The sequence below is a fragment of the Diceros bicornis genome, chromosome 13 (genome assembly GCF_020826845.1).
Source record: "Diceros bicornis minor isolate mBicDic1 chromosome 13, mDicBic1.mat.cur, whole genome shotgun sequence".
In the NCBI taxonomy this organism is placed as follows: domain Eukaryota; kingdom Metazoa; phylum Chordata; class Mammalia; order Perissodactyla; family Rhinocerotidae; genus Diceros; species Diceros bicornis.
Genome location: NC_080752.1, coordinates 45169358 through 45192579, shown reverse-complemented (window position 1 = coordinate 45192579; position 23222 = coordinate 45169358).

Genomic DNA, 23222 nt, shown 5'->3' with positions numbered 1-23222 from the left:
AGGAATATTTTGGAGCTTTTCAAAGCCTGTATGGACATCACATTCCCCAGTTTTGTTTTTTAAACTTTCTGGTTATCCTATTGCTTACCCCACTGTTGTCCACTGTCTCGGGCAGTCAGGAAGTTAAACAATCACCTGTAATCGTTTTTGACAAATGCCCCCCAGGAAAATGCTTTTTGCACTCGGCAAGTTCTAACTCAGGTCAAATAAAGATAGCCTTATGAGTAGGATCTCCTAGGGAACCACCGGATAGGTCAAATATTGACAGTTATCTGAGAATGTGGCTTTGAGGAAGCTCCAACCTGGTTCTGCCTCCTGCAGTGGTTGCCAGTCTGCTCTTCTCATTGTGGTCCTAGGCTGTTGGATTTCAAGGTTTCCATGGAGCTGGAGAGAGAAGGATGAGACTACAGCAAGAGAAAATGCCAGAAATCTCACTGTGCTGAGATTTAGCTGATTTTCTTGAATAAGTGCATCCAGGATTGCTGCAAGCTTTTGGTTAATTTCCAGAGTTCTGAAAAAGTTGATTCTGAGAATTTTTGCCACTTTATCCATTGCTAAGGAAGAGAGAATTTTCAGTGGTTCTTACTATGCTGTTTTCACTTGTGTTACTCATTCACATTGTTTTAATTAGAAACCTGCTATCATCTTTCTCTTTGTTTCTTGCATCCTTATTAATTTTTTCCTCAATGTACAAAACATGTAATTTTTTCCTCTCTTGCTGCCTTTAACATTTCCTCTTTTTCACAAGTTTTGGTCCCTTGGATTGCGGTACGCCTTGTACTTTTCCTCATGTTTCTTGTGCTCATAGTTTACTGAGCTTCTTGGATCTCTGGGTTAATAATTTTTGTCAAATTCAGAAATTTTTCAACCATAAATTCTTCAAATTTTTTTTCTGTTCTTTTGCTCTTCTTATCCTTCAGGGGTACCAACTGCGCATATTTTAGAAAATTAAGGTTTTCGCATAGTTTACCGATGCTCTGTTCATCTTTTAAAATTATTTTTTCTTCTGCACTTCATTTTGGATAGTTTCTATTGCTATGTCTTACAGCTCACTAATCTTTTCTTCTGCAATGTATGATCTTCCATCAATCCTATCATATGCATGTTTTTAAAAGTGTCGTGCTTTTTAATTTTCATCTCTTGACATCCTATTTGGATCTTTCTTTACATCTCCCATGTTTCTACTTATGCTAAATCTTTCCTCCAGCTTTCTGAAAATATGAAGTACAGTTATAGCAACCGTTTCAATGTCCTTGTCTGCTAATTCTGACATCTGTGTCAGTTCTGGGTTGATTGATTTTTCTCCTCATTAGAGGTCATATTTTCCTGCCTTTTTGCATGCCTGATCATTTTTCTTGAGTATCAAACATTGTGAATTTTACCTTGCTGCATGTTGGATATCTTTGTTTTTCTGTAAATCTTCATGAGCTTTGTTCTGGGATGTAGTTAAATTATTTTAGAACAGTTGGATCCTTTTGGTTCTTGCTTCTAAGACTTGTTAGGCAGGCCAGAGCAGCATTTAGTCTAGGGAAAATTTTCCCCATGACTGAGGCAAGATCCTTCTGAGAAAATTCTACTCAACGCCTCATGAATTATGAAGTTCTCTGGTCTGGCTGGCTGGAGCAGACAATATTCCCAGTCCTGTGTGAGCATCGGGGACTGTTCCCTATTCTAATCCTTTTGGATGGTTCTTTCCCCACACGGTTGTGCTGAGCACTCCTCAGGCAAAGACTTGAGAAGGGTCCTTCGTAGATCTCCAGAGTTGTCTCTGTGCACCTCTCTCCTCTTTGGTGCTCTTTCTTGGGACGTCTCCCCGGACTCTCAGCTCCATCTCCTCAACTCTGAGAATCCTCCATGCTCCATCTGGATTCCCCTTCCACAAACCATGTCTTGGAAACTGTCTCAAGACCACAGGCTTGGGCAATCGTAGAACTCGCTTCACTTGTTTCCCATTTGTTGGGGATCACTGTCTTTTGTTGCCTGATGTCAAATGTTTTACAAACCATTGCTTTACATATTCCGTCTGGCTTTTCAGTGTTTCAGGCAGGAGAGTAATTCAGTTCCTGTGACTCCATCTTGTGTAGAAGCAGAAGTCCAGGGAAATGCCTATTTTTTTCATGTACTTGAGCTCTGAATCTTCCACGCAAGGAAGGTACTATCATTATCTCCACTTTGCAGATGAGCAAACTGAGGATCAGCAAGTTTCAGTCACACACTCCAAGTCATGCCGCACGTGTGTTCTAAGTCTGAATCACAAACCCAAGTCTGTCTAACCCCTGAACCCTCCCTAACTGTGAATTTTCCTTCCCCCTCACTCATGTCTTTACTCAAAGACTGCATGACCAGTTATGTACGGATCTTGTTTTTGATGGAGTGCTGTGCAGATTTTGGACAAGCACTGGACCAGTCCAGACTTGATGACTGCTTCTCCCAGTGTGGAGACCCGAGGGCCAGAGAAACCTGTTTGCATGTGTTGAAATATTGCTTCATAGCCCCTCTGTGAGGACTGCCCTGACACACTGTGGTGAGAGGGAGAGCGGGAGAGAGAGTAAGTGAGATGTGGATTTGCACACATTTACACATCAGGGACAGGATGAATGATTAAAGGATGTTTTTGTGAAAACAGAATGCCTATTAACTAGATCCTCTAAAAGTGGTCCCCCTTCCCACCCCAGCAGAGACAGGCGGGCACACACAGGTGTGGGGCCTGCAGAGTACAGGGGCTCCTGCAGAGTGTGGGCAGGGGGACCCCATGGGGGCATCAGGAATGACTGAGTCCAGGTGCATGTGTGAGCAGAAGAGGAAAACCTTCTCCCAGGAATGTGCTGTCCTCACCTCAGGCAGCTCTGGAGACTCCAGGGTCCGTGTCAACACTGACAAGTGACCATAATGAAGAAGCCTGGTGCAGAGGCTGGACTTGGACAGAAGCCAGGGGATGGCCCCACTCTCCTCTTCCACGAGAGGGGGGAACCACTGGTCCTCCACGGATGTGGGGACAAATTCTGTTGCCGGCCGCTGGGTGGTGCCTTCTTGCCCTTTGAGGTGTAAGGAATGAGGTGGAGGATCTGGGGCCACTTCTCTGCCCACCCTCTGCCCTCAACGACCCTCTCTGGGTCACCTGATATGCCTGTACCCAACTCCTCCTTTGTGGGTCCATTCACCAAATGGTGCTAATCCTGACTCCTCACAGGGCCTGTCTGTGTTCCTGGGAAAAGGAGCAGCATCAGTCTGGTCCTTTCCTTTGGTGCCCCCAGATCAATGCAGGGGCAGTCAGAGAAGCAGACAACCAGCCCCAGTGTGGGGAGAGCAGCCTAGCACCAGACACCACCAGGGAGCACTAGCTGTGTGCCGGGCAGGGCACGGGCTGCGAGCCTCACACGCACCACCTCCCGTAACCCTCACAACAACCTAGGTGAGTCGTACGACTCCCTTAGCCTCATCTGTAACATGAGGCTATTTCCCTTATCTACGTGGTTAGACTTTTCACCCTATACATACAGGAGAATGCATTCATGTATGACTTGGCCAATACCAGAGAAAAGAGACTGAGGGCATTGGACTAAGTGGTATTAACAACGTCGGATTGTCCCCAGATCTTGGATTCCAGACTTTCCAGGAGGGGACAAGCTGGATCTGGGGATGCTGAGAAGGGAGGCTACTGGGGGAGACCGGGGGTGCCTATTGTAGGAGGTGGCAGCTGCACGAGTACGTTATGGCTTTCAGCCTGTGTTGGTCCCATTGCCAAGCTTCTGGTAAGCCTTCCTGGCCGCCCTAATCCTGGCGCAGACACTCATCTCGCCCCGTTCACCAGGCTTCAGACTCATGGGCATCGTTTTGGGCCTTTGAATAGGCTGCGATTCTTTATCCCCAGGGCCCTCCCACACGCTGTTCCCTTTGCCAAGAACGCTTGATCTTTCAGGACCCTTTCAGGTCCAGGGGCTTACGTCCTGCTCCAATAGGTTTAAACAAAACAGAAAAAATAAGGCAGCTATGGGCTCATTCATCAAAAAATCCAAGGGTCAATGGCTTTAAGCATAGTTAAATCCAGTGGTTCAAACGATATCATTTTATACTCTCATCTTTCCATCTCTCCCCTCCTCTCCACCCTCGCTCATCCTCTCTGCCCCTCCCCTGATGACTTCCTTCTCTCTGCCTCTCTGTAATGTCACCTCCCTCTCTCCATCTCCCCCCATCCCCAGCTAACTAAAAGACATTGTGCAAGTGTTTCATTTGCATTTGGCTCAGAGGCCATGGAAGGCCAGCAGACACGTGTTCATTAAGCGGTTCTGTGTAGAGGGATGTAATGAAGCAGTTTTATTATAACCAGAGTCTCTGCCCATCCTGTGAGGCAATTACATATTCATTGGGAAGATAGAGAACCACAGAACTCAGCCCCAAGTGCCTGGGATTGGAGGCGGACAGGGAGAGGACTTCTCCTCTCTGGCTCAGGTGATAGGCTGGGCTGCCTGGGGCTCTGGCTGGAAGTGGTGGGGATGGGAAGGGAGGGGAGGCTGGGCCCAGGTGGGCCACCTGTTACTGCGCTGCCACCATAACTGTGAATGCTGGAAATTCCGTGTGGCTTTGCCTGGAGCCGCCTCCGAGATTCCTAACCGGGAGACCCAGAACTCCTGGGGGTGCTGATCGCAGGGGCCCCTGAATTCACCCGTGCACCAAGCACTGTCTGTAGATGGAACACTGGCCTGGCACATAGCAGAGCTCCGTTTTATTGTGTGTGCTACTGCGATGAGGATGACAGAAGGACTCGCTGAGAAGCATTACTGTGCTCCTGGGAGCCCCTGTCCGCTGTGCATTTCCTCTGTCACTGGGATCTAAGAGCAGTGGCTGGGGCAGTGATATAGTGACAGCAGTCACCACCTCTTGAGCACCTACTGTGGAGGAGGTACCATTGTTATCCCCACTTTATGGATGAGGAAACTGAGGCCCAGAGAATTAAGTGCCGTGTCCAAAGACGCACAGCTGGAATGCGGTGACTTGAGGATCTAATCTCAGGTCTTTCCAACACCACAGCCTCACCACTGTTCTCTACAGCCTCCCGTTTAAATGGGCCGCTCATAGCATGCAAGGGTCCCACATTATTTTTTTTTTTAACTTTTTTTTTTTTTTGGTGAGCAAAATCAGCCCTGAGCTACTGAGAAAGACTTGCCCTGAGCTAACGTCTATTGCCAATCCTCCTCCTTTTTCTCCCCAAAGCCTCAGTAGATAGTTGTATGTCATAGCTGCACATCCTTCTAGTTGCTGTATGTGGGACGCGGCCTCAGCATGGCTGGAGAAGCGATGCGTCGGTGTGTGCCCGGGATCTGAACCCGGGCCGCCAGTAGTGGAGCGCGCACACTTACCCGCTAAGCCGCTGGGCCGGCCCAGATTTTTCAAATTATATGTGATCTCCTCCAGGAAACTTATCTGACCAGCAGCCCAGCCTTGATCCAAACTAGTTTCTCCCTCTTACAATTCTCTCTGAGTGCCCATTTCCCTTCCTTCTGAGCACCTGACACGAGGTACTACCAACTTCCGTGTGGTTTGCTTAGTAGGGTCCTCCTTGGGGAAGGATTCACTTGATGTTGCATCCCCAGCTTCTAGAACCTGGCTGGCATAGTAAGGAGTGCTCAGTGCTAGACAGCTGAATGAATGAATGAGTGAGTGAATGACAAACCCCTCTGGGAGCACACTATATGCCAGGCCCAGGCTAGGCCCTGGAATAGGAGCTATGAACTGGGCATGGCTTCAGCCCTTGTAACCCTCACAGTCTCCCTGGGTGAAGATATGTAAACAGCTGACCACAGCCCCCAGGCTCAGGGCATGAGAATAACATCTGTCCTGCCTCAATTGCTGTTGTTTTGTACAGCCCAGAGGAGACCCAGTGTGGGCTGGGGTGGAGCCCAACAGAATCCCCTGGGGTCCCAACCCTCAGCCCAGACCTGAACAGAATCTCTGAGGTGGGTCCAAGAAATCTGTGTTGTAAACAACCTCTCTAGGTGAGTCTGATGAGCTGCAGGTGTGGTGGACTCATGCCAACCCAGATTCCCTTGAGTCAGGGAAGGTCACATGACCCTGTAAGAGCCAATGAGATGCATTAAAACTTTTGCTGGAGGTGGAGAGACAAAGGCTCTTAATGTTTCCCACTGGAATTGAACATGTGGGGATGGGGATGTGAGGGCTGGAGCTGTGCAGCCATTCCTGAGGCAAGATTCAAGCTTGGACTCTGCCTCTCCCATTTGCTGAGATCTTTTGTGTGGCATTTTCTTCTCATTTGCTATAATTGCAAGTGCCAACACAGTTGTTCATATTACTCTGCTGCTTCCCCGGCCGTCAGGACTCAGTTTCCCCATCTGTGCAGTACAGAAATTGGACTAGATAAAGCCCCAGGGTAGACCCAGCTCTGACACTGCATATTTATAAGGAATCTGAGGACCCACCAAGACTCAGAGTTTTGGGGTCAGGCATGGAGTTATCTTGCTGAGCCCCAAGGGATGGTGAGACAGCAAGCAGTGGGAGGGACATTGATCAAGACAAGTCAATTGTAGCTTTCACTGGCTCGCCTGCTGGGGGATTTGGTTCAGGAGAAACGGTGCCAGGAGAGGGAAGAGGAGCTTCTTATTGAGCCCTGGGCTTGCTCCAGAGCAGGAGGAGGCCCTTGTGGTGACAGTGATACCCACAGGCTCACGATAAGCCCTCTCGCCTCTCCGATGCGTAAAATGTAATCTTATCCACTGGACCCTCCCCATTGCACCACACAGGAAGCAGAGCCCAGGGGAAAGGGCAGTCCAGAGAGGTTAAGTGGCTCAGCCAAGGTCACACAGCCCTCAAGGGGGTAAGCCAGGGCTTGCACCCATCTCCACCTGCTCAGTCTCTAGTCTCCCCATCAGCTCTGCTCTCCCCGACTCAGGTGGTCACACATGGCTGAACTGACAGTGGACACGTCTGGATGACCACTACAGCTGCTGGGTGGAATCTCCCTGCTGTCGCTATATGACTCCAGGGGCCCAGAAGGCGGGAGGAGGTGAGTGGAGGGTGAGGGGCGTGGCCATAGCCCCCTGGCTAAGAATTCAGATCCCGGCTCCACCATTAGAGCAGTGGGCCCTGGGGCAGTGACTTAGCCTCTCTGTGCCTCAGTCTCCTGACCTGTAAAATGGGCACTGACGAGAGGCCCTCCCTCACAGTCTGACGTGAAGTTTCAGTCGGTTATGTTCACACAGCGGCCCACGGTGCCTGGCACACGGTCGGTGCTACGTCAGGTCCCTGAGTCACTTGTTTATAGGGAGAACACGCTCAGGATAGATAAGTCCCCCAAGGGTCTCAGCTCTCATCTAAAACCTGGGGCCTGACTCTGAGGCCCCCTCCCGGATCTCAGACACTCTGCACGGTCCAGAATGAAAAGAGCCTCTTTGCTCTGGGCCTTTGTACCTGAGCTCACCTCGCCCCTCAGTTCTGAGCTCCTTCCTCATTGAGCGCCATCCTTGCAGTCCTCCCCAGCTGGCCTCTGAGCCTGCCTCTTTCAGGAAGCCCTCCCTGATTCACCCCCAAGCCTGTGTCCCTGCCTTCAACTTCTCTCCCGTGCTCATGGGCTCTGTGGCCAGGGCCCCAGTCCTGCCGCCACCACTAACTCCCGGTGGCTCCAGGCAAATTGCTTCCCCTCCCCAGGCCTCAGTTTCTTCAACTGACGAGTGGCACGGTCACCTCTGTCTGAGGCACCTCACAGGGTTTGGGTGAAGAACAGACGAATGAGTGGTTGGGTGAGAAACGGCTCTGAAATGCCGGGAACCACGTGAGGACTGTGGTCACCAAAAGCTCTTCCGTGGCTGAGGGTTTCACCCTGGCCGCTGGTCCTGGGGGAGACGTGCCCCATGGTCAAGGCTGCGTGAGCTGAGGGCGGGTCTGGTGTGCATCCCGGCTCTGGCCCTTACGAGCTGTGAGACCTCGGGAGAGTCGTGTCCATCACCTCTCCGAGGTCCGTCCTCATCTGTGCGATGGGGAGGCCATTTGCCGCCTCTCAGGGCAGGTTCGGGAGATGGGAGGAAGCAGGTACAGTGCGGGCCGGGGTGGGAGGGGTAGGGTCCCAGTGAGCCCAGCAGCCCTCGTCCAGCACGACACTGACAGAGCTGGGGGTGGGGTGGTGTCACCTGGGTCACCCTGTCCAGACAGGACCATGTCGTTCTTGCCCCCAGGCAGGATGCTTGCCCCTGACTGACCGTCAATACTCCCCGGGGAGGCCTCCTCTCAGCTTCTCCCCTGAGCCCCCAACACCTTCCTGTTGATTTCGCAGAGCTCTCCCCCAGCCTCCCCCAGCTCTTGTCGGAACACCAGCTCTGATCTCTGTCAGACACGACACAGCCTGGGGTGACTGACGGCCACAAACGCCGTCAGGATGCGGCAAAGGCGGGAGCGAGGGTGTGAGGATGCGGCGGAGGCAGGAGGGCACCTGGGCCCAGGGACAAGGAGGGGACACCTGACAGGGCCATGTCCTCCCAGCTCCCTGAGGACAGGTCCCTGGGCAGCCGTCAGGAGGGACCTCAGAGGGGCAAGTCCCCAGGGGAGGGGTGACGTGACTACCTCGTAGAGTCTGATAGCACCTCAGTCCCCGAAAGCTGCCACAGCCGTGGTACCAGTACTGAGGCCCATTTATTGAGCACTGTGTCCCTTTCCACGCACCTCCTCTATTTGTCCTGTGCCAACCCTCTGAGGGAGGCTCTCTCATTGCTCCATTTTACACGTGAGGAAATGAAGACTCAGAGCGGTTAAGGAACTTGTCTAAGGACACACAGTTTGGAAGGGGTAGAAGTAACTTCACTATCGAACTCCCAAGCAAACCACCAGGGGACCGAGACACTAAAAAGTGAAGGGTCTCCTAAATGGGGTGGGGGGGGACTGGGAATGCAAAGGAGACCATGTATCCCCAAGCCCACGGCTAGTTCCACCTCGGCCACCCCTGGGGTCACCTGCAACTGCAGTGGACAGTTCCCACAATGCTGGGAGCATCCCACATCTAGGCGGACTGTCCTCGGCTGTCTGTCTGAGGACTTTCTCCAGAGCTGTGGCAACCTGCTCACTGCTCCTGTGGGGCCGCCTGGAACTCCTATATCTGCATGGTTCAAACCATTGAGGAATCAACACCCCAGCTTCTGTCCCGAGATGTGTTCAGCATGGGTCCGTCGGAGGGTCCCCAGTAAGACTGAGCCCCAATCACTCACACCCTCCCCTGTCTCATCTCCCTCCCATTGTGCTTCCTGAGAACCCTTCCCAAGCCCTTGTCTCGGGGCTACTTTCAAATGAACCCAATCTAGGACACATGACCAGGGCCCTTCAGGGGAGCTGGGGTCCCAGCTTGCCCCCTGGACACGCCTATGGAAGCCAGGGTAGAGAGATCCAGGTGTGGGCTCCGCACAGGACTGGCTTGTGGGCGGCGGAGCCGGAGGCCACAGGAAACAGAGCAGCGAGTGTCCAAGGGGGAGGCTGGAAGACAGGCCTAGCGGTCAGCCAGGCTGCCCTCTAAGTCAGTCTGAAGGGACTGGGCAGAGACGGAAATGGGCTGAGTCACTGGGGGCAGCTGAGTGTGCACGGGGACATGGCGCAGGGGGCTGGGGCCGCAGGGGCTCCCTAAGGGCTGAGATCAGCCTGGAGGACTTGCTAATGAGAAACCACAGCTCTCCCCAGGCCAGTGAGGGGCTGCAAAGGGCAGAGAGAGCCCATCTGGGCACTGGACACTGAGCATCATATAAAAGAGCATTTTTCTGTCTTCACTTTGGCAGCTAGGAAGCCCCAGGCAGGCCTGCGGCTGCTCCCCAGCAGTGGCACAGGAACGAGTGCATGCATCTCTGTGCACCTCATTATCCTTAACAATCTTTTTTTGTCTGTATCCCTTTTCTCCAATTTCCAGTTATTTCTACTACACTTTTGCATTGTGTATGTTTTTTGGAGGCTGCCTCAACTCCTTAGCCTAATAAAGCAGGGCTTAAATAAACAAATAAAATATCAACCTCATAGGTGTGCCACTGTTGACCCTTTTCTTTCTATTTTAGTTAAAGAATGGGGATTTTTCCTGTAAAAATGGCAAATATAAATTGTGAAAATTAATTCAAGAAATACAAGACAAAACAAAAAACACAGTAAATAAGCATCTCCATTACCCAGAAACGTCTGTGATTAACATTTGTGGACAAATTCCAGGTGTATCTCCATGAAGATACATAGGATATGACAGAAGAGACAGACTGACAGGGCAAACAATGGGATCAAGACAGTATCATGTGTTTCCTTGAATTTGAAAGAGGAAATGGAAATTGTGGTAAAATTGAAGGAATTATGAACTCTAAATAAATTTTGCTTCACAGAAGATGTATCCTTCTACAGTTAAGAAGAAAACATTTTGAAAAACATTAAGATGTTGTCATAATTTAAAAATAACTCGTGTTTAAACTTTTATACCATGCGTGAAACTTTTTGGCAAAAAATATTAGGAAATTCGCACACCTATCTTTCTTTTCGTCTTCCATGCCACCACCTCCTGGTTTTGTCAGATTGTATCAAGGTTATACTCTTTCATGCTGTTTTGAAACCACAGTTACGGACTGTTTAGACTCAGACGTTGTTCTGCGTTTGTATCCACACAATACTCAGCCCCAGTCCTCTCCTCCTCCTCCGTCACCATGCACACTCCTGACATGGCCTTTCCTGAGTTCTTTATCTTTGTTTTAATGTGTTTGTTAATGGTGTTTTTTCAAGAAAGACTCATGAAAGTTGTTGCTTGAGTTCCTGCACACTTGAGACAAAGTATCCATTGCTGTGGGATCTGGAAAATCAACTTGGCTGGGTATAAAACTGTGTGGTTACCTTTTCTTGCTGGCAGACCTCGGTAGATGTTCTGTTGTTTTCTGCTGCTGCCGGGGAGAAGGCTGTGCCCACCTGATCTCCCCCCATCATGGTGAGTTGGCCAATGAGACTGTAGTTTCGAATCTCAATTGTATCATTCAGATATGTTTTTATCTTGACGTATTTTTATCAGTTTTTAATTGAAAAATATTGAGCACTTCTGATCTGCAGATTCAGGTTTATATTTTTTTAACTTTAAGATTTTTTTTCTTAAATTATGTTGTGCCATTTGCCTCGTTGGATGACTATATATTTGACAGTCTTTGTCTTGCAAACCTATCATTTTTTTTCTAATCTTTCAAAAAACAGTTCTTTTCTAGTTAATTCTAGCTTGTTCACAGTATTCCCTACAGCATGTTAATCATCCCTATTCTATTTTTTTGGTGTTTCTAATGTGCTTCTCCTGTTTTTTTTTTTTCTCTATTCCATTTTATACCTATGCACAGACAGTTTGATTTAATTTTATGCTGTTATTTTGTAAGCCCTTACTTCAGTCCATTTGAGTTTTTTTAAAAGAGATATCGTGTTGTCTGTCATTTCTTGAGACTACAAAAAGCAGTTTTTTCTGACATCTTCCTCTATTTCTTGTGGTGTATTTTCCACATCTGTCTTTGTTTGTGTTCCCTTTCTCCCTTTTCACAGCATCCATGCACAGTTCCTGTGTCGGTTTCTTCTTAGCTCATTTTCCGATGGGTCGGGCTCTTTGTGGGAGTTGTGTTGTGGGAAGGGGTGGGGAGGATGCCCCGGGCAAACTGCAGCTTCCATGTGGGTTTGTGGTCACAGACTTTCTCCACATCAGTTGTTTCCATTTCTGTGGGAGCACAGTTCAGTGTTTCATACCCAGCAGTCACTGTGGCCCCACCAAAGCTGTTTACGTCACAGCCTCTGGGGACTGTGACCTGGGTCTTACTGGTCCCTCCCCCACCCTTCCCCTCACCTTGCCTCTGGCAGCTCCTGGGTGGGGAGGCTGCGGCCTGGGAAGTGGCCCATCAGTGTGGCTTCTCCTTCAGCTCAGCCTCCCTGCTGACCTGCAGCAGCCAAGTGGATCCCCCCAGGGTGACCTCCACTCCCCTGGGGGCCTGTCAGGGTCTCAGCACTTTAAGCCAAGAATTTTTAGGTAAACCACTCAAGTTGCGCATACTTTATTTTAATGAAATTAGCTGCTACTCAAGCCTGGGAATGTTCATGTAGGTTCTCAGTTTCTTCATTTGTTCTGGCGTAGATTTTACAATACTTGGCAGATATGTTTCAGATTTTGTGGCTGGAGTTGTAGCCAATTTCTGGTATAATTCATTATGAAAAGACACCCCCTCTAGATTTCACTTTTGTTGTTATTGTTGCTTTAGGTTGGTTTTGAGAGAGGGGAGTGAAATACGAATGTGTCTACCATTTTCGCCTAGACATCAAGTGCTTTATCATCCATGATCTATTTCAATCCCAACGTTAATCCAGGCAAGGTGGCAAGGTGGTGTCCCCTTGGAGCAGGGCAGAGAACGGGAGGACCCAGAGATTAAGAGTAGAATAAGGGGCCGGCCCATTGGCCTAGTGGTTAAGTTTGCGCACTCTGCTTTGGCGGCCCAGGGTTCATGGGTTCAGAGCCCAGGCGTGGACCTACACACTGCTCATCATGCCATGCTGTGGCAGCATCCCACATACAAAATAGAGGAGGATTGGCACAGATGTTAGCTCAGCGACAATCTTCCTCACACACACACACACACACACACACACACACACAAAAGAGTAGAAGAAGACTGCACAGCCATCACAGGCAAGAACAGGCAGTGCTCACAGGTACCCTGTACCACCTCAGGCACAAACTCTGACGTGTGACCCAGAAGTCTTTCATACACTGGGTTTTGGCACGTTCGAGGCTTCAGCACAGGTGCAGAGCATTCTTGTTCTACCTCTGCACTCCCATGGCAGGCGTCACTAGTCCATCATAGCACTTTTTCTTCCTGGTCCTGAACTCAGCCCAAAACCCCTTTTTTTGGGGAGGAAGATCAGCCCTGAGCTAACATCCATGCCAAGCCTCCTCTTTTTGCTGAGGAAGACCGGCCCTGGGCTAACATCCATGCCCAGCTTCCTCTGCTTTATATGGGACGCCACCACAGCATGGCCTGACAAGCGGTGCATCGGTGCCCGCCCGGGATCTGCACCCGGGGCCGCCAGCAGCAGAGCGTGTGCAGTTAACTGCTACGCCACGCGGCCAGCCCCCCAAAACTCCTTTTTAAGGCAACATATCAAGAAAACACAACCAACCAACCAAACACAACCACAAGGCGTTGGCTTGTGAAGTGAAACCTGTTTGCCCAACCGGTATTAAGGTTTTCTAGCTACACGCAGTGGCAGAGGAGTCAGAGAGTCCTGGGTTGGAGTTCCAGTTCTGTGAGAGCCTAGCAGGCAAACTTGAGCAGGTGCCTCTGTGACTCGGAGTCTCAGATTTCCCGTAAGTAAAATAGGGTCACTTAGCTTGGTTAAGGGGACCACGGGAGGTAATACTGGTAAACTTCCCAACCAAGCACATGGCACGTAACACACATTCAACGATAGTTTTAGAAAGAAGTGAGCAAGTCCATTCTACCTCCTTCTTCTCCTGGGTGACGGGTGCATCTTGTGAAGACTGGGGAAGAGAGACAGATTTCACCCGCTGTGTTCACTCCAGTACTGAGTAGGGTTGTGACGTCAGGTCCACACTTAGTGGGGCATGTCCACCATAGGCATGTGATGGGAAGCCATGATGCGTGTGCTGCCATATGTGAGCTGGGGAGTGAAAGAGAGGCTGGGAGGTTCTGGCCCTGCTCCATCACACGGGGGGCACTGTTTCTTGTGGACCACACAGGGGTATGAAGAGAAGTCTCTGATTTTACCGGTATGGTGTTCCCTGCTACCCTGATGACAATCTGGTAACTTTCATCATCAAAGCTGAGGGGAGAACCAAGATGAAGTGATGTGGTGGGAAGGCCACTGAGAGAAGTGTCAGAAAGCCTGCATTCTAGTCCCAGGTTCCCGTGGACCAGCTGCGTGTCCTTGAGGCTCCTCCTCCCTGGGGCTGGGGAGCACAGGGCAAGAGGCAGTGCTGGTGGATAAATGTTGTCCAACCTGGAAGATGGGATTGGCCTGGATGATCTCTAAGGATTCTTTCAGCACAGTATTCTTTTCTGTTTCTTACTGGTTAAAATGTAAACTTATGTAATATTTGCAAACTATATATCTGATAAGGGGTTAATATCTAAAATACATAAAAAACTCATATCTCAATAGCAAAAAAAAAAAAACAACTCAATTAAAAAATGGGCAAAGGACCTGAATTTTTCCAAAGAAGATATATGAAAGGCCAACAGGCACATGAAAAGATGTTCAACATCACTAATCATCAGGGAAATACAAATCAAAACCACAATGAGATATCACCTCACGCCTGTTCGAATGGCTATTATCAAAAAGACAAGAGAGCAAATGCTGGTGAGGTTGTGGAGAAAAGGGAACCCTTGTATACTGTAGCTAGGGGTGTGAATTGGTGCAGCCACTATGGAAAACGGTATGGAGGATCCTCAAAAAATTAAAAATAGAACTACTATATGATCCAGCAATTCCACTTCTGGGAATATATCCAAAGGAAATGAAAACACTAATGCAAAAAGACATCTGCACCCCCATGTTCATTGTAGCATTATTTACAATGGCCAAGACATGGAAACAACCTAAGGGTCCATCGATGGATGAATGGACAAAGAAGTTGTGGTGTACAATGGAATATTATTCAGCCATAAAAAATGAGGAAGTCTTACCATTTGCGACAACATGGGTAGACCTTGAAGGCATTAGGCTAAGTGAAATAAGTCAGACAGAGAACGATACATACTGTATGATCTCACTTATATATGTGGAATCTAAAAAAAAACTCATAAAAAGAGATCAGATTTGTGGTTACTAGAGGTAGAAGGTGTGGGGAGGGGGAATTGGAGGAAGGTGGTCAAAAGGTACAAGCGTCCAGTTATAAGATAAATAAGTGCTAGGGATGTAATGTACAACATGATGACTATAGCTAACACTGCTGTGTGTTATATAGGAAAGTTGTTAAAAGCGTAAATGCTAAGAGTTCTCATCACAAGGAAAAAACTATTTTTCTTTTTCTTCTTTCTTTACTTTTTATTGTGTCTATATGAGATGATGAACGTTAGCTGAACCTATTATGGTAAGCATTTCACAATATGTGTAAATCAACCATCATGCTGTACACCTTAAACTTATACAGTGACTTATGTCGATTGTTTCTCAATAAAACTGGAAAAAATCACACACACAAAATGTCAATTTGTGTATGTGTGTTTATACGTATTTTACAATTTTTAATTGTGGTAAAATATACATAACACAAAATTTGCCATTCTAACCATTTTAAAACGTACAGTTCGGTGGCATTAAGTACATTCACATGTTGTGCAACCATCACCACCATCCATCTCCAGAACTTCTTCGTCATTCCACACTGAAACTCTGTGCTCTTTAAACAATAACTCTTCACTCTGCCCTTTCCCAAGCACCTGGTAACTACTATTGTACTTTCCGTCTCAACAAATTTGACTATTCCGGGTACCTCATATAAGAGGAATCACAAAATATTTCTCCTTTTGTGCCTGGCTTATTTCACTTAGCATACTGTATTCAAGGTTCATCCATGTTGCAGCAGGTATCAGAATTTCACTACTGTTTAAGGCTGAATAACATTCCATTATATGTATATACCACATTTTTTTATCCATTCATTTGTTGATGGACATTTGAGTGGTTTCCATCTTTCAGGTATCGTGAATAATGCTGAACATTGGTGTACAAGTATATTTTGAGTCTCTACTTTCAGTTCTTTCTATACTATCAGAAGTGGAAATGATGGATCATATTCTATGTTTAATTTTTTTCAGGGACTGCCATACTGTTTTCCACACTGGCTGCACCATTTTACACTCCCATCAGCAATCCCCAAGGGTTCCATCCTTACCAACACTAGTTATTTTCTATTTTTTTGATACTAGCCATCCTAATGGGTATGAAGTGGTATCTCACCGTGGTTTTGATTTGCATTACCCTCATTTTTAAAGTTCGCGAGCATCTTTTCATGTGCTTGTTGGCCATTTGTGTATTTTTTGAAGAAATGTCTATTCAAGTCCTTTGCCCATTTTTGAATTTTTTTTTGTGATTGAGTTTTAGGAGTTCTTTATATAATCTGGATATTAATCCCTTACCAGATGTATCATTTGAAAATATTTTCTCCATGTGGGTTGCCTTATTACTTGATTGATAATGTCTTTTGATGCACAAAAATTTTTAAATTTTGACGAAGTCCAATTTCTCTATTTTTTCTTTTGTTGCCTGTGCTTTTGGTGTCATATCCAAGAAATTATTGCCAAATTCAATGTCATGAAATTTTCCCCTATATTTTCTTCTAAGAGTTTTATAGTTTTAGCTCTTACATTTAGGTCTTTGACCCATTTGAGTTAATTTTTATACATGCTGTTGGGTAAGAGTCCAACTTCATTCTTTTGCATGTGAATATCCAGTTTTTCCAGCACCATTTGTTGAAAAGATTGTCCTTTCCCCATTGATTGGTCGTGAACTCTTGTTGAAAATCATTTGGCCATATATGTAAGGGTTTATTTCTGAGCTTTCTATTCTATTTAATTGGTCTATATGCTTGTCTTTATGCGAGTACCATGCTATTTTGATTACTGTAGCTTTGTAATAAGTTTTGAAATCAGGAAATATGAGACCTCCAAATTTCTTCTTCTTTTTCAAGGTTGTTTTGGCTACTAGGGATTCCTTGAGATTCCACGTAAATTTTAGGATGGATTTTTCTACAGTTGTGCAGCGCATAATGAAGTTTCAGTCGACGACAGACTGCATATACGGCAGTGGTGCTGTAAGATGAGTACCATATAGCCTAGGCGTACAGTAGGCTATACCATCTAGGTTTGTGTAAGTGCACTCTATGACGTTCACACAATGACAGAATTGCCTACCGATGCATTTCTCAGAACATATTCCCATTGTTAGGCAACATATAACTGTACTTCTGCGAAAAAAAGTCATTGGGATTGCACTGAATCTGTAGATTGCGTGGCATTGACATCTTAACAGTAATTTAAGATTAATATTAAGGTGTATAATATTAAGCCTTCCAATCCATGAACATGGGATGTGTTTCCATTTATTTACATGTTTAATTTCTTTCAGCAACGTTTTGTAGTTTTCAGCAGTACAAGGCTTTCACTTCCCTGATTAACCTAATTCCTAAGTATTTTATTCTTTTTGATGCTATTGTAAATAGAATAATTTTATTAATTTCCTTTTCAGATTGTTCATTGTTAGTGTATAGAAATGCAACCGATTTTTGTCTGTTGACTTTGTATCCTGCAACTTAGCTGAATTTGTTTATTAGTTCTAACGGGGTTGTGTTGTGTGTGTGCATGTAATCTTTAGGGTTTTCTACATATAAGATCATGTCATATGTGAACAGAGATAATTTTACTTCTTCCTTTCCAATTTGGATGCCTTTTATTTCTTTTTCTTGCCTGATTGCTCCAACTAGGACTTTCAGTACTATGTTGAACAGAAGTGGTGAAAGTGGGCATCCTTTTCATTTCCTGATCTTGGAGAAAAAGCTTTCAGTTTTTCATCATTGAGCATAATGTTAGTAATGAATTTGTTTTTCAAAGAAAGACCTCAAATCTCCCTGCTTCTGAGTTTCCTAAACAAACCCTAGAAGGTCACTGTTGGTCCTCATGGAGTTAATGGTACTGGACCCATCTCCTAATTTAATGCAAATCCCAGCCCGCTTTGTTGTGTGGGAGTTTCGGTTCATTTGTGTTTCTTGGTGACAGAGTCCATCCCCTTCTCCAGCCAAGTCACTAATCCCTGCAATTTTCATGGTTCTAGTAATTACGAAAAAATATCCAAAGGACAGAACTTTTGCATCCTGTCTATGAGATTACACACTTTAGTGGAGTTTATTAAATTTATTTTGCAGTTTCTGAGAAGATTAGACTCACTCTGTGTGGCTCCAGGGGACAAAACAAGAACCAGCTGGTAGAATCTTCCAGGAGGCAGATAGGAATTCAAAGGGAAGAAGCACTTTTTGACAGTCAGAGCCAGTCGGCACCGAGTGAGCCGTCCCAGGAGGCCGAGGGTGAGGCCAGCAGGGTCCAGGGCTGGTGTGGTCACTGAAGGGGGGCGCAGCTGAGAGCAAGGGCCATGGGTCACACCTGGGTTCACTTCCTGACTCCCCACTTCCCAGGGGTTCAGGCAAGTGAGTTGACTTTTCTAAGCTTCTGTTTCCCTCTCTGTAAGGTGTTGACAGCCGTGCCTAGCACAGAGCAGTGCTCGGCGAATGGTCATGCTATTATTTCGTTACTTAGAGTTGGCTTCTAGTTTCTTGCTGGGGCCACATGTCCATCAAGGGCCAGCTGCGGCCCTGCTCTGCATATTCTTCACTCAGATGCCAGAATGGTGAAGTGGCCACTGTCTGGAAGTTTCCTGTCACCGTGGAAGAAGGAAAAACAACAGTGGGATTTGGGAAGGGGAGTGTCTTACATTGCCGTTTAAATGCCCTGTCATGTCAGTTCCATGCTTCCACTCACAATGAATCAGCCAGAGCTGTTACCTAACAAGCCCTTCCTAACCTTCCTGGGATTAACTGGAAGGTCAACCCTACCACGTGCTGGGGAAGATCAAGTCCTGAGACACCTGGTGAAGAGAACCGAGGCCTCCCACACTGAGCACTCTCATCTGGGTGACTCAGTGGACGATGGCACCTCTCAGTGAGTACCCTGGAGGAAAGATGTTTGAGGGGAAAAGTTAAAAAGTAATAATGATTTTCCACTTCTGGTGTGACAACATTAGGAGCTCCACAGACCCATTTTTCTGTGAAACTGGTGAAAAATTACTAAAAAAAAACTGCCAATTACTAACAAAATCCTATACATTTAAAGTCTCTAGAAATGGCTCTGTGGATATAAAGCAAATGAAGGAACATTTATTCAAGAAAATCTACTAAAAATTGATAAGAATTGCAAGAGTCTGTGATATTTGAACCAAGACTCATATCCACACCACCACTTCCCAGCTCCACAAGACAGAAGCTGCTCTCAAGACTGGTGAAGCCAAGAACCAAGGCTCCCTCTCCTTGCAGCTTACAGCCAGAGACTATCTTCCCAAGAGGGGTGGGACGTCAGCATTTCTCATCTTGCCCCCAGCTGCCTATGCCAAGGCTAAGTTCTGGGTGAGTGACGATAAGGGGTGAGGCCCCCTTCTTCTGCCCAGCCCCCACTCATGGGACCAAGGCACTATCTCGAGTGCAGCATCACTGAGGATAATGGGGTCCTGACTTCCCTTGCCCTGGGTCATGGGGTGGGAGTTCCAGACTAAGAAAGGCAAGTCCAAGAGACCTGGGGCTGACGTTGCCCCATCTACTAAACACTCAGATCACGAAATGGGGATTCACTCAGAGAGAAATGTGCCATTGTCCCCACCCCCAGAACCAAAGCTGAGACTGAGAGGTTTTGCTCGAGGGGAGAAGCTGGGCATAGAATAGAGACCAACAAATCACCCCCACCTCCCCAAATGCACTGACTTTATTTGCAACAGAATATGGAGGAGCTCAAGTCTGAGGAAATTGTCAAAATCTGTGGAAGTTGTGGTGAAAGGCAGTTGGGAAGAGATGGACAGATTCGTTGGAGATATAGGTTAAACTGGAGGTCCGCTATCTTGCCAGAGAGAACCAGAGAAATAAAAAAGTGGGAAGAGCCCTCCTGGAGTCAGAATAAATCCCAAATGCTGACCCCTGGAACTATCCCTTCAAAGGAGCCTAGATTTGATTAAATTTGTCTGTGAAGCAAATTATGTTCCAGAACATTGTTGAAAACAACAGAGCAACTAGCCAGCAAAGGTCACTCCTGGACCTTAACAGGGGGTATAGTCAGGAAAAGAGATAGTTAAAGAGAGCCCTGCCAAAACCCCAGGGTGGCTGTGGGCACACCCACTTCTATTCAACATGGTGCTAGAGGTTAGAACCAGAGCAATTAGGCAAAAAAAAAAAAAAAGGAAAGGAAAGTCATCCAGTTTGGAAAGGAAGAAGTTAAACTATCTTTAATTGCAGAAGACATGACCTTGTATATGGAAAGTCCTAAGGAATCCACTGAATATCTATTAGAACTAATAAATGAGTTCAGCAAAGTTGTAGGAGACAAGATCAAGATACAAAAATCAGTTGTACTTCTATACACTTGCAACGGACAATCCAAAAATGAAATTAAGGAAACGATTACATTTACAATAGCATCAACAAGAATCAAATATTTAGGAATAGATTTAACAAAAGAAGTGCAACACTTATACTCTGAAAACTACAAAACATTATTGAAAGAGATTGAAGAAGAACTAAATAATGGAAAAACATTCTATATTCATGGATTGGAAGACCCAATATGGTTAATATGGCGGCACTCTCCAAATTGATCCACAGAGTCAATACAATCTCTATTAGCATCTCAGCTGATTTCTTTGTCGAAATCAACAAGCTGATTCTAAAATACAAGTGGAATTGGAAGTGGCCCAGAATAGCCAAAACAATCCTGGAAAAGAGGAACAAAGTAAGAGGACTTTTCTCATTTCAGAACTTACTGCACTGCAACGGTAATAAAGACAGCATGCAACTGACATAAGGACTAACATATAGGTCAATGGAATAGAATTGAGAGTCCGGAAACAAACTCCTGTGTCTGTGGTCAAATAATTTTCAACAAGGGTTCCAAGACAACTCAATGGGGAAAGAAGTTTTTTCAACAAATGGTGCCGCAGCAACTGGACAGACAAATGCACAAGAATGAAGTTGGACCCTTGCCTTACGCTACGTGCCAAAAGAACTCAAATGGTTCAGACATAAATGTAAGAGTGAAATCTATAAAATTCTTAGAAGAAAACATGGGGATAGATCTGCAAGATCTTGGATGACATATTCAATGTGCTTAAAGAAAAAATTGTCAGCCAAGAATTCTATATCTAGGAACACTATCCTTCAAAATTGAAGGAAAAATTGAGATATCACCAGAGAAGCAAAAACTGAGAATCTGTCACTAGCAGAGCTTCCCTACAAGGAAAACTGAAAAGAGTTATTTTCAGGTTGAAATGAAAGGAGATTGGATAGTAACTTTAATCCCCATGAAGAAATAGAGAGCCCTGGTCAAGACATCTACATAGGCAAATATAAAAGACAATGTAAATGTATTTTTTGTAATTATTTTCTTCTCATGACTGATTTAAAAGACAACTGCACAAAGCAATAATTATAAATCTGTGTTGATGGGCTTATATTATATAAAGGCAATTTGCATGACAGTAATAGCACAAAGGAGGGGGGAGGTAATGGGACTTTATTGGAGCAAAGATTTTTTTATAATATTCAAAGTAAATTGGTGTTTAGTCTGAATGAGATTATTTTAAATTAATACGTTAATTGTAATCCCTGAGGCAACCGCTTAGAAAATAATGTTAAAATATAGTCACAGAAACAACAAGGAAATTAAAAGGACATCAGTGGCAGAGCTGGGATTGGATCTGGGTCGTGTGACTCTGGGCCTGCCTGCCCTGTTACAGGCAATCTCTGCAGCCACCGTCACCCTCATGCTCATAAGTGTCCCGCGAGGTGGGCAGTGTGGGACCAGGACTCTGTTAGACACATGGGGAAACTGAAACAAGGAAATGTGGGAGACTTGTCCACGGTTCTGTGGCTTGTTTGTGGCAGGGCTTACTCCAGAACACAGAGCTCTAGATTTTTACCCATGAAACCTGAGAAATAAATTCATAACTGCTTTCTTGGCACACATAGTCCCTGATGCTAATTCTTTAGGGGGTTTAAGAATCACCAGGTTGAGGGTGGATGTATCTGTTCAAAATGCTGATCCCCAGGCCCCAAAGATTCTGATCTGGTGGGTATAAGATAGCACTGGGGAATTCGTAATTCCCCCCGATGCCAGCCCTCCTCTTCCCAGCCCAAGGGGGTTCTGACACCAGGTCTTGTGCAGAGCACCCATGGAGAAATCTTGGTTTGGGATATTCCAGGTCTTTTTCTAAGGACTTCACATTCACTTTGGCACAGTTTTTCAGAGCACGGATTCTGGCTCCAGCCGACCTGCGTTGCAGCCCAGTCTTCAGCCCTTACTAGTTCAGGCTGAAGCATTCAGTATAGTGCCTGGTACAAAATACACGTTTTGTCATCTCAGCCGTCTTGGTTATTACTTGCTTATTTAGTAGTTGAAACAATCCTAAAACATAGCTATCCTCAGCCCCATTTCACAGCTAAGGAAAGGTGGGCACAGAGAGGTAAGGTAATTTGTTTAAGGACACACAGCTAGTGAGTCATGGAGCTGGGGCTCAAACTCCACTCCAAGTGACCCCAATGCCAGTGCTCCCACTGCTAGGCCACCCTGCCCCTGTGACACATGCTCCAGCCCCTGCCCTTTGCACCAGCACCTGCATGGCGGGCCACGCAGGGCCGTGAGGAGAGGCCCCCTCAGGTGCTGGGCTTAGCTCTTGCCCCTTTAAGATGGGAATGGAGCTCCTGGGGGCTGGGGGAGGGAATGGGGGGTGGACCCCTGGCCTCTGCATGCCCTCCGGGACCCACCTCAAGACTCAGACAATGCTCACCAGAAAACAGGCATCCTCCCCAGGGACTCTGGGATTGATTTGCTGATACTCACCCTGAGGGAGCTCACCTGGCATCTCCTGTGTTGGATGAGAAGGTGAGAAGGTGACAGTGCAGCCTCAGGACGACAGGCCTGGGCCTCAGTCTCAGCTCTTACGTGTTTGAGACCTTGGGTCGGCCTCAGCTTCCTCATCTGTTAAATGGGTATAAAAGTAGAGCCCACCTCAGTGGGCGGTCACAGCAGGACGATGCACGCTGGGTGGTCAGCACAGTGGCTGCACGCAGAATGAGGGCTTGATACAAGTTGGCAGCTGGTGACACTGTCATTCTCTACACACAGGCAAAGTCACAGGGCTTTTCCCTGGCGTGGCTTCTTCCTGGTCTTCGCACTGAAAACTTATCTGGAGCCTAGAGTCACCCCAGCTCTCCCCGCCCCAGAGGTCCCTCCTCTGGAGTTGTGTTAAGCTTCAAGGACAGATGTGGGGACAGACCAGGGCCAGGAGTCCTTGGAGGCTCCTCAAGCCACCTGGAGCCCCCAGGCCTCCTCCAGCCCAGCTGCCTCCCAGGCTGGGGCTGGTGCACCGCTACGAAGGGACCGGGCCCTGGCTGCCAGGTCCCCCTGCTAGTGTGTGACTTCAGG